The sequence below is a fragment of the Nelumbo lutea genome, chromosome 3, assembly GCF_056320005.1.
Source record: "Nelumbo lutea isolate HS-2025 chromosome 3, American lotus-T2T, whole genome shotgun sequence".
Taxonomy (NCBI): domain Eukaryota; kingdom Viridiplantae; phylum Streptophyta; class Magnoliopsida; order Proteales; family Nelumbonaceae; genus Nelumbo; species Nelumbo lutea.
The window spans coordinates 60,793,150-60,806,537 of NC_142686.1; positions in this window are offsets into that span (position 1 = coordinate 60,793,150).

The window sequence follows — 13,388 nt, forward strand, 5'->3', positions numbered from 1 at the left end:
CTTTCTTTAGTTCTAGTTGTTAAGCTTGTTAACAAGGCTATTACAGCCAAGAGTTCCTTGTTTCTCACAAGCTTTCAATACTTTCACCCTAGTTTTTTGAATAGATATTATTTTTTAAGTAGCTCAATCATGTAAAGGAAATTTATGAATCCATTACAGCCAAAATTTTATGTTATGAATCCATTTTCATTTATATTCATCATTTTGATTTCATTATGATTAAAGGAAATTTTAATATTTTCAATTGTTTAATTGAAGGTAATTTATTAGGACCTTAAATTCTGGTTTATTGAAAATGCTGCATTACATCAAACATATAGGTGATTATGATTGTAGTTTGATATATGATGAAAAAGAAACTATGACTGTAATTACATGATTCTTGATTTGAAAAGATCTTGCTTATTAAAGGTGCTAAACCAATTTTTCAACATGATTTATTGATCTACTTCATTTCCACTTGTCAAAACAACATTGTCATTTCTTTCCAATTTCCATTACAAAAGTGAGCTATTTTGATTGGGATGTTTCATTGGTCAGTAGCAATTCTGTCCTTAAAGACCTTCATGTATATGTAGGTTGTGGTGTTTGGTTGCAGCTATAAGTATATTACTAATATTTATTAGACTACCCCTTTATTGAAGAATGTACATAACTGCAGATCTTTTGGAAATACAGATTTGTACAAAACTACAGATTATTAGACTACCCCAAGGCAAGATGGATCCAAGCTGCCTTGCGTTAGGGCCTTGGGTTTTTGGTTATTAGACTACATATCTTTTGGCATGGATGCTTCGGGTAGGCTAAAGGGTCTAAGTACTACAGTTGGAATTTTTTGGAATTTTTTCTATATTTTTGGAAAATTTTCTATATCTTTTGGAATTTTTTCTATATTTTTTGGATTTTTTTGTATTTTTTTTGTATTTTTTGTATTTTATTATTTTTATATTTAGATACTTTTATTTTTTCATGTATTGTTCCTTTTCCTGTATTTTGTTGTGTATTTTTTGTATTTTATTTAAATTTCTATGGTATTTTTATTATATATAAGTATTTTTTGTTTTTATTTATTTATGACATCACAGGTTGAACTGCCAAACCGAAAAATGGTGCCCTGATCGGTTCGATCACCAGTTCGGTTCTAAAAACCATGATTGAAACAAGTATTTTTCCATTTTTAACTAGTAAATATCCATGTGGGTTGCATGTTTCAATTTTAAGTAGGTGTTTGGAACTGATGTTATTTCTTCAAAAAACGGTGCCACATTAGTGCCACCTTTGAAATCTGTTTTTCAAACAACGTTTGATGTTTGGTTATGCATTTTTTTTCAAAAAAAAAAATCAGACCATGAAAAGATGTGGTATGAGAAAATGCCCTTTTTGGTGTGTTCTCTTTTTTTTCTACTACTAACAATAGTATGCTGACATGTCATTGAAAAATTCCGTGGTAGTAACAACAAAGGTATAAATAGAAAAAAAAAAGAATAACATTTTCTAAGAAAGTGACATACTAATGTGTCACTGTTTTCTCAAAAAAAAAAAGAAAGAAAGAAAGAAACCTCTTAAGAAACGACATTGGTTCCAAACACCACCTAAATGATCATAATAATAATTTGATGGGGCAACTTCTCCTCTATGCTTAAGCTATGGGTGTGGTGATTGGAAGACATAGTTGGTGCTTTTGTTATGCTCAAGATGCAGCCTTTACTCCAAAGAGATCAATGGAGATCGGAAGTTTGGCCTTATTGGAAGTTCGTTGTTTTGTCTTGGAGTTCAGATTTCTCATGTTACTTGTAAAGGGGATGCCCAATTTTTCATTCAAACTCTTTTGGAGAAATTAGGCTCTCCTTTGTGGCGGATTCATTAAGGGTGGAAGTTGGGCAGGTTGGGCTGGGTTTATGGTCAACCCGGGCCTGGCCCTAAAATTTGGCTAAGGTTGGAGCCTAGACCAAGCTCGAGGTCCAGCCCTATTTTCCCAACCCAAGCCCAACCTGCACTATAATTTGATGCATTCGGGTTGGGCTTGGGCCTGAGTTGGGCTCTAGTTGGTTGATGAACCCACTCTAAAATTATACATATAAATGTATTTATGCAAATATGTATACATATATTTATGTATATATGTAAATATATATGCAAAATATGTATGTATACAAGTACGTATATGTGTGTGTATCATGTAGGTGTGGGTATAAATTTGTGTGCAAAATTTATGCATATACACATATGTATGTATAAATATGTACAGCTGCACTGGGCTTGGGCTAGGTTTGGGCTACCTAAGGGATAGGCTTGGGCCCAGCTTGAAAATAAAAAGCTTGACTTCTTGGGCCCAAGTCCAGCCCAAGGACTGAAAATCCAAGCCCAACTTGTGTAAAATTTCGGGTTGGACCAGATTGGGCTTGGGCCAGGCCCGTCCAAGATGCACCCCTAGGATTCATCCAATCATGATTGAATGCAAAGCTCTTCTAGAGAGACTTCCCCACAAAGTACTATCTTATGCAATGTTTTCAAACAGTCATTGACCCGGATAGTCGAACCATTCGGCCTAGGAACCGTCCAAGCAATTGGTTTCATTTTACCCCAATCACTATCCAAAAATTGTTGAATTGGTCAATGACCCGTTGGCCTAGGTGATCAAACCATCAACCCATTCAACCTGCTCAATGGTTTTTGGCTGTTTTTTTATTTTAATTATTGTTTTTAATTTTTTGTCAAAACAGGTTGTTTATTCAAACCGGATGGTCAAACTGTCAACCCAAAAACCGGTGGCTAGATTGGTTCTGATTCTGGGTCATTTTTTAAAACATTGATCTTATGTACCATGGTATACCAATATAGCAGCCCATCGAGTTGCTAAGTATGGCTTGTTGTTACTTGACCTTATATACCTAGGCCTCTTGTCCCCCATTTCTTGTTTTTTAGGTCCGTTTGGTTCGTAGTTGGAATCGGAATTGGAATGGTCCATCCCCATAATTTGTTTGGTTTAGACAGGAATAGGAATGGTAATTAAAATCAACAGGAATGGGATTTCATTCTCAAGGGAGGGGCAAGGAATGTCCATTCCCTCAAATGGGGGAATGCCATTCTAGCAGGAATGGGAATAGAGTTCTGATTTGGCCCAAGCAAATAATTGGAATCAGAATAGCCCATTCCGATTCCAATTCCAGACCCCTGTTCTTGCAAACCAAATGGACCCTTAGTGTCTAACGGGACTATGAAATTGCCTCATAATAATAATAAAAATAATTTTAGTATTTTTATCAAAATCTATGCTGGTGGATTATTGTCTTTCATCAACTTAGAGACATGACTTCAAATCTTCTTACTTGTATGTTATATCAATGTTTTCAACTTGCGATTGAATAGAACAATTAGATCCGTTGAGAAATTTCTGATGCTTCAACATAAACCACTTTGTTGCAAAAAAATTATTAACTTGGTCAGCAACCAGATGACCCTATTCATTGAATTGTTGACCTAATTGACTAAGTCAACAATAATTCTCATTTTTTAACATATTGTTATCTAATATAATCAATATGTAAAATTAAAGACATGTTTAAATTTTCTATAAATTTTATATTTTATGTTTTGAATTTTTATTTTTATTACTAATTTATGATACCACAAAATGACTTATTTGATTGAGAGATAAATAGAATTCCAATTAATTTTACATTAGTTTTTACTTTTTTTTACCTAGGGGTGGCAATTGGGTGGGTTTGTGTGGAGCTTCAACCCAGCCCACTTTAACATTCCAACCTGTTAATAACCCATTTAGATAAAAGTAAATGGGTTGGATTTAACCTAAACCCACCTAGACCTAACCCAACACACCCAACCCATTAATGTTTTATATTTTAATTCATTAAATGAGATGCATACCTAAATTACATTAATAAATAAAGAAATTATAGAAATACATAAAAATGCAAAATAAAGACAAAAATTACAAGAAAACAAAAAATATATAAATGAAGAAAAATAATAAAAATTACAAAAATACAAGAAAAAAAGAAATTGAAAAATAATACAACAAAAATATATAAAAAGAAGAAAGTTTAGAATTAACAAAAAACATATAAAATCAGAAATTAAAGAAAAAGTAACAAAAATTGAACAATAATATAACAAAATTAATAAAAACACAAAAAATAAAGACAAATAACATAGAAAAGGAAAATTATAGAAAATTCTTGAACTTACAAAATAATAAAAAGTAATAGGTAAACACAAAAAATAAGAAAACAATTTGTAGGTGTGGTGGTCTCCTTGAAAGGTGAAGGAAGGTTAGGAGCAAGAGTAGGCTATGAGCTTCTATTGATAGAGAGTTGTGTTTTCATTATGATCCGCACCCCTTTTATAAAGGGAGATCCCAAGGTCTTGAAAGGAAGGAGACAAAAGGGATTTGACTCCTGTTTGGAAAGGGGATCTTCGATTCGGTGTCAGCTGATAGGGGGACACTAACAGGGGTTTGCCACGTGTCTCATGAGATATTTCTAAGATGAAGTTTCCTTTCGTCCAAGGGTTCTCATACTACATGTGTGTTACTTCCCTTCGCGGGTCTCCTATAGTGACATGGCGTGGGTGGCTTCAGAACTAATTTGACATGTTCCTGTTTGATCCTACTAAATGTCTTGATATGGGCGAATCCGGTTAGTGGTGTTTTCGTCCACCATAGGACTGCAATGGTTTCCAGGTCATCGCAGGTCTACAACGAGTTATGGACTCATCGCAGATCCGCATCGGCTTGTGTGTTGCCATGGATGTTTCTATAGTTCTAGATTGGTACCTTCATAACAATCGCAATAAGGATAGACAACATGTACTTACACAATTGATTTGAAAAAAAATCAAGGAAACCAAGTTGCAAAAACAATTAATTTGGCAAACGATGCTATCACCTAAATTTACAAATGGTTTCAGGTCTCAAGATCTAATTTTCCATCTCTAATTTCTTCAATTCCTCTTCGAAGGATTAAATAGAAATTTTCAATACTAGTTCTAATAAAATTAGAGTTAGGCCTATTGAAGCGATCTTTGGGTGAACTGAGAACCCCTTTTCAAATTATAATAAGAGTGAAAAGTTTGAGAACAATCACTAATTAGCAGCTTGTAGAAACAAAGTTTTTTCTTTATATAATATTTTGGTACACAAAGAGAGAGGGGGCTCTTCAAAACCATTTTGTGAGGCAAATGATTGTTGCCTCCTCCAAATCGATGTATGGCAACGAAAAGGGGAGTCTTAGTGCTGGTATAAACTCTAGTGTGCTAAAAAAATCAGATAGAAGCAGTTCCCATTAAAAGAGAGAGATTATTAATGGGTTACCCATTAGATAACCATGGCACAACCGGCCCAACTCATTAAATATTCTTTTATTGGGTTAACCAACCTGCTAGTGAACCCCCGTTAAACGAGAACCCAACCCATCAATTCATGGGTGAGTTGGGCGGGTTAGTAGGTTGGGTTGAAAAATTGCCACTGAAATTTTTATTCCATGATCAAATTGCCTGATTGGAGTGGATAGCCTACCTGATCTAGATTTTAAGTTATTTACCACAAAACCATTGACTTGGTCAACAATATGGTGATCAAACCAATTAAACCATTGATCATTTGACCCAATCAGTAGTTAGAAATTAGACATCAACTCTCTTTTTTCCTAATTATTGTATTTCATTCTACCCATTAATAAAAATAACTCACATGTATAACACTTATTTTTTAATATGGCAATATATAATATTAGATATGTTCCTAGATTCTTCTAAAAATCTATATTTCTTTGTGATATTTTGTATTCCCATAGAAATATTCATGGAACGGGTTTGAGTCAGCCTTTCACTCTATGTTAAAAGAATATGATCAGCCCCGAGCTTGAGATCGGACTCATAAAGGCCTGAAACCTGACCTAAAATTAAAATTGGCAAGAATATTTCATTGACTTAATCCCATTGATGTTCCTATGTCAAAAAAAAAACCTCCCTATTGTTTGTTCAAAAGAAATCCCTATTGTAAATAAGAAAAATAGAATACAACACTAATAAAAGATAAAAAATTAAGTTTGAATCTCATTATTGTTTCTAGCATTCTTTCCAAACAAGGCAAATATGAAAAACACATAGAAGCATTGTCCGACAAAAAAAACATAACATACTAAAACTAAAATCTATACAAAATCATGTTCTTCCAAAATCATACAGAATATCTAAATAAAACACACAAAACCCATAAAAGCATTATCAATGTTTGTTCCAAAAATAAGATTTTCTAGCCATCCATCTATTCTTGAATTCACCAATAAGCTTGAATATCCAAACTCCCAAGCCATCAAAACCTAGAAAAAAAAGACAAGTTCATTGCTGATATCATAGTGTCAAATGACAAGCAAATAAATGAAGGATATGATAGTATAATACCTAAAACATTCACCAAGTTCAATACCGTAATTCTCATCATCACTACTATTTGATCCCTCATCATCTTTTAACAAACTTGAAGATCATGAAGGAGTCCCTAACAAGCTCGATTCCTGCATATAATTGGAAAAACTATGAGAATAAAATCAATAAAATGTATAATAATATATTTTAATAAATAAGAGCTAATAAATTACTTACAAAACCTTGTGATATAACCAATCTTCACGGCAAATTAAAGCTTTAATTGTCTTAGGTTAAAATGAAATTCTCCATGGATTGATTACAATTTTTCCAATGCCAAATGGTGATTTAGATGCAAGTAGAGATGAGGATAGCCAAAATATCTTGAATCATTAATGCCAACTAAGGATACCTAAGTGAACTCTTACTCTAATAATCCAAAACATCAACATCTACCTTTTATATCAAGGTTTTGTTCCTCTTACTAAAAGTCTAGTTGAGTTTTAATTTTTATTTTGAGACTTTCTTTTTGTATGAAAAAGTTGCTCATATTTCTCAAATCTATCACCATCATTATTTCTCTAACTCATGTTAATTTGTGTAGAAGATCCAACAATGGAGGCTAAGGAAAAATTGCCCTTATGTTCACCAAACAAGGCATGAAGAGCATTAACACGTTCCTCAACATCACCTTCATAATGTTTATTAAAACCAAGGTTTTAAAAACCAACCTGGAAACAAAACCACTTTGGCCACTAGTTTCTGGGTCAGCGATTTGACCATTCAAGTCAAACGGTTCAGACGTTTCAACAATTAAAAATTAAAAAATCATGTATTTCTCATCTTACCCACTAGATTGGGATATTAGGATAATATGGAATATGAGAGTGAGAAGAGGGTTCAATTGTCTGAGAAGAGAAAACTTAGAAAAGAAAGAAGGCTGAGAAGAAGAAGAAGAAGAAGAAGAAGAAGAGGAAGAGGAAGAGGAGGAGGATAATGAGAGTGATGGTGATGACATCCTATATGGGTGATGGCAATTAATGGCGACAACGACAGCAGCAATTAATCAACTCTAACGCAAGAGACGAAGACAACAACAATAGATCTTAGATCTCTCTTAGATCTCAAATTTTAGAATCTAAGATCTCTTTCACTCCCACAAATATTAAATCTCTCTCCTCTCCCACTCTCATATATTCTCGACTTGGATCTCTCTCTCTCTCTCTCTCTCACACACACACATACGCACACAGATTTGAGATATGAGAGATATTAGGTCATTCTCTCAATTCATTCTCTTTTCTCTATTTTATTATTTAATTTTTTGAAAATTTTAAATAAAATCTTTTAAACCGCAAACCCTTGTCCGGGTCGGATGGTTCAGTGATCAAACCGACCAAGTCAATGGTTCGTTGACCAATTAAATGGTATTTGATAAAATTATGAATTAGTACTAAAGCAGAACCAGAACCTAGCCGGTTTTCTAGCCGAATAGTCTGACCATCTGTGTCAACGATGGTTTTAAAACCTTGATTAAAACAATATTCCACAATCCAACATAGCACCACAAGATAAAATCATATTATATTTAGCTCGATATTTATCAATTTTTTTTTCTTTCATATCTATAAACCACCCATACTCCCTTTGAATAAATGTTTGAAATAGGATACTTGAAGACATAAAAATATAGTAATATCACAAAAAACCTTTAAGAATTTGTAAAGTCTATTCAGCTTTGTCTATTCTTCATTCAAAAATGTAAACATTTTAAGAGTGTTATCCTCTTTCCCCTTATTTAGAACTCAAAACTTTACTCCAAGTGGAGGGGCGACCACCTTAAACTTTTGTTAAATATCAATAATAATAATGAGAATGAGCTACAGGGGAGAACATAGCCCACCTTGCCTTAGAACCTAGATACATAATAATTGCAATCCCGTGGAAGAGCCGAGATATGGTAAAATAACAAACGAAGCACCCTTGTGAGTCGCACACTTTGACAACACATCAACAACAAAGTTCCCTTCTCTCAAAGTGAGAACAAAATCCACTGACATATCCTATCTGTAATCTGCTAGATTGCATGTGTCTAACAAGTCTAAAACTGCCCAAGGTGGGCTAAACTGACTATTTAGAATCCCAACCATTAGCAAGGAGTCACTCTCAATCAAAGTAAGATGGAAAAATGGAGAGGTAGACTTGAGTTTTATGTGATATGTGATTACCACATAGGTTATAAGAAAAATTCTATAAAACAGTAATAAAGCTAGTTGTGTTGTATGAAGGATAGAGCAAGATAATCAAGAAACAACTTGTCTAAAAAATGAAGTAGTTTTTTTATATTTTTTTGAATTTCTCATGTTATTTTGATGTTTGATTTAATTAGGATTGGATTGGACCCAATCTGGTCAATTTACATTTTATTTGGATTGAATTGAACTTGGTTTATATGAATTTAAACTAGATTTCATCCAGTCCATTTGCAAATGGACCAATGTTGGATTGGACCAAATCCAATCCAATTGATAGTCCTATATACAACTGTGGCCCTACCTGATATTGAATTGGGTTAGTGGAATACAATTTGACGTCTATATCCTGATACTACCCCTAAACATGCTTGATGTTTGAGTTTTACTACCAACCCAAAACCAATTCATGGGTTTCCATCCAAATAATCTAACAAACCCCCTTGGATCTCCATTGAAATTTCATCCCAAATGCATCCTCTGCTGCAGAGAATGCCATGAATAAAAATGGTGGGACTACCGGACTAGTGTGTGGTGGTAAATCAAGCTTATTCAAGCATTAATGGCAAACAGGGACACACCATCAGTGGCGGACTTCTTCAGAACTTCTTTTCTTTTCGGGAATATTTGTTTCTCCTGTTTACTTCTAGATCAGAGGCAATCACCGACCTTGGTTTTGTATTTTTAAGCTTCTAGATCTTAGGTTGATTATCAAATGTAATTATTCATAAAAATCTTTGGCAACATAATTTTTTTTTATAACCAAAACATATGGGTTTAACGGTTGGTCTGTTTTGACAAAAAAATAAAAAATTAAAAAAAAAATAAAAAACAGTCAAAATCATTGAACCATTCGACTGCCCGGGTCGGTGGTTTGTTGACCAATTCCCAGTTTTTTTGGTCCAGCCCAGTTTTGAAAACCATGGTATTTATGATATACATGATGGGAAGTTTAAGTTTTTTACCCTATAATAAATAATCTAATCCACAATTCAGTTGAAGTTCAGACAACAATGAAATTGTAGACTTTACTTTTTCTATACTGTTTTGAAGGACTCTGCCCATCTACCCATAATAGAGATGTATTAGAAACGTCTCTCATACATAATATTATATAGGTGAACAAAGTATTCTCCATATATAATTGTAATGTTATATGGATAAACATGAGCAGAATTCTTGGTAATCGTTCAAAATTTCTGGTCCCACACTGCATATATACTTGAGATAAGGTCGAGAGTATATATGACAGTCCTGTATTGTTATTTGGTAAAACGGTAAAAGTAAAACCTTACTTGAGCAACGGTAGCATAGTCCTGAAATTTGATGCTGATTCATGCTATCTCTGTGGGTTTATGGGTTTGGATGTAATAAATTAATATTATGGGTCCATAAAATATGTGTTTGGTTTCCCGGCCTTTTATTGACAGGGCATCAGATTTATTCGAGACCGCATATATATGTTTGTTTATTGTTTTTCTTGTTTGATTGATTGTTTTATTGGGTTTTAACATCACATCGGCACCCGCACATCACATGTGCTGTGGGGCGCTAATGTGAATTTGGGCCTTTCAAATAATATTTTATAAAATTACTTCACTTTAGCTTAAATTGCACCACATAAATATTTCGTTTCAATAAATGCCAGGCATGAGAAAACAAGAATGTGAAATTTTCTCTAATGTCTCGTATACAAAAATCAAAGCATTTCTGTTTTTCAATATTCATTTGATGTATATTGAAATACAATGGTTCCGTGCATAAGAAACACTAACACCTAGTGACATTGATCTGACATCATTTTTTTAATCAACACCCAAAGAACCAAATATAGCCAAAAATATGATTTGGGTATATACATTTCATCAGATCTAAGTTCATTCTATCAGAACTAAGTTCAGCACAAAAATATAGAGGTGTAAAGTGGACCGTGTCGAGCCAGCATGACACGGCCCGTGGGCGGCCCACACTAAAGGTGGGCCATGTCGCCCTTCGTAGTGGAAGTTTTGGGGGTCAGCCCGGCATGGTCCACGGACCAAGCGGGCCCGTGCCGTGCTGTGGGCTTGGGCCGTGCTGGGCTGGGCCATAGGGCAGGCCTTGGGCCTGGGCCGAACCGGGCTGCACTGTTTTTTTTTTGAAATTTTTGATTTATTTTCTAAGTAAATTTGTAAAACTAAAATATTTAACTTTCCTTTGAACTTTGGGAATAGGGAACTATTTAAAAAAATTAAGAAATGAGAAATCTAAGTTATCTAACACATAAATGAAAAAAAAAAAACTTAACCAAATTGAAATATAAATGGTGGAATAACAAATTGGAAGAAAAATAGGAATTTTATTTCATTTAAATTTGAAAATTTTTAAAAATATATCAAATAAATTAAATAAAATTAAAAAATTACAATAATTTGAAAAAATAAAAAATTCTATACAAGTAGTCAGATTCATGAATCATCATTCATGACTTTCATCATTTGCTTCAGATGAAATATATGGTGTAGTATCATGCCCTCCCTTGTCTTATAATCTATTTTTTGCATCTAACCAATCCTTGAAGTAGATGCACATCTCTATGCTCTCATCGTTCATGCAGTTTCTTTTCCCATCCAACACTCTAGTACCGACACTAAAACAAGGCTCCGATGGAACTGTAGACACCAGAGGGGTTAGTAGATCATGTGCCATGGTGGCAAAAACTGGATAATTTTTTGAATGTTCATTGCACCAAGCTAAAATATCAAAATTATTTGATCCTTCACCTAAATTAGAAAAATTTGCTTTTAAATAAAAATTAAGTTCAGTAAATGAACTTGTTGTAAAACTAGCAGATTTCAACCTTCTACTTATTAATTTCCTACAACTTCAGATTCATACAAATTGTACATTTCAAATAATAAATTATTAATTTCTTCCTTTTTATTTCTTATATCAATATTCATATTTTCATAATATGATTCAAGTAAAATATCTAAACCATTTTTCTTAATCCTAGGGTCTAATATTGTAGCTAAACAATAAAGGGGGGAAATGTTCTCCAAATATTTTTTAAATTTATTTTCCATAATTTCAACAATACATTGAAATTGTGGATTATTTCTATATTTTGTAAAACAATCACTAATTACCATTAATTGATAAGGTAAATTACAACTAGTTGGATAATAAATTCCAGATAATTCATTAGATGCATCATAAAAATGTTTCAAAAAATCTCTTATACAGACTGCCATTTCCCAGTCTTCCTCAAATATCATATCATTAGGCATTTTTGAATTATAAAAATAAAAAAGAATTTTTTTATGAGATATACAACTTTCTAACAAAGCATAGGTAGAATTCCACCTATGCTTTACATCTAATATAAAATATTTATATTTTAAACCATAATTTTGATATAAATATTTAAATTCTTGTTTTCTTGCCCTTGAACTTTTAGTATATATAATACAATTTCTAATTTTTGAAATATAAGTAGAAATAATATTCAAGGCATCTTGAATACATAAATTTAAGATGTGACATGCACATCTAATATGAAATAATTTACCATTTAAGCATGGTCTTAATTGAGATTTTAAAACTTTTATTGCATAATCATTATTGTTAGCATTATCAAAAGTAATAGAAAATATATTTTTTCTATTCCATAAGCATACAAAGTATTTAAAATACTTGCAGCAATAGTTGGGCCACTATGTGGCCGTTCAAGCCTAGTAAACTTAAACTTCTTTTATTCAAAAGCCAATTTTCATCAATGAAATGGCCAGTGAAACAAATATAACTAATATTAAATTTGGATGTTCAAACATCCGAAGTAATTGCAACTTTAGAATTAAGATTTGCTAGTAAAGAAATTAAATTTTGTTTATATGAATAAAAAATTTTTAAAGCATCAACTCTTATAGTGATGGTGCGCAATCCAGTCACTCCTAACTGGCACTTGTGTGGCTCCTGAAAGGTACCTGAGATGGAGAAGATGAGGGATTCCCGGGGGGTTGCCCGACGGGAACACTCCAATGCTTAATTTAGAGTTCTGTGAAAGATGCAAAGAAAGAAAGAAAGGTAAGAGCGCAGATAGCGCGAGTATCAAAAAGTTACCTCTGTCCTTTGGGATTGGGCTACTTATAACAGAACTCTATCGAATCAGGCCCACCTGCCTCTAACAGGGCAGGTATAACTGTCATTGTCGCCTTGCCACATTCGTTACAACCAGGGCTGAGGTGGCACGTGCGGGGCGGTCATTGCAGGGTACGTACCTGTCAGGTGTAAGACACCTTCTAAAGGTGGTGAGCACAACTCTGTTTGATGAGGGACGTGGTTGCAATCCCCAAGTTTGTCAGGTACGGTGGTCGGGCAGGAGGAATTCCTGTGATGTGCCGAACTGCTCTTTTGCAAGCTACCCTATACCGAGCTACCCTGCAAGTGGAGAGCTGCCTATGGCAAGCCACACCGAGCTGTCAGGCCCGAGGTGTTAGACAGTTTTGTATGCCCTTAGCTTCAATCAGAATGATGTACTTTATGAGTTTACTATAAATGAATAAAAGTGCATATTTGATTCATGTTCCCTTGGTATGTTTCTGTGTAATACCCTTAAATTGGACACTTAATGAGACTCGTGTTAGTTTAGAATGTTCACAACTAGTGGGTCGGTCTGGGGAGACCTATCCTGACAAGGTTGACACTGTGGTGCCACCAAGTCGGTTGGGGTGGCCTGTCTCAACTGCCAAGGTGAGACCCTAGGCACATACA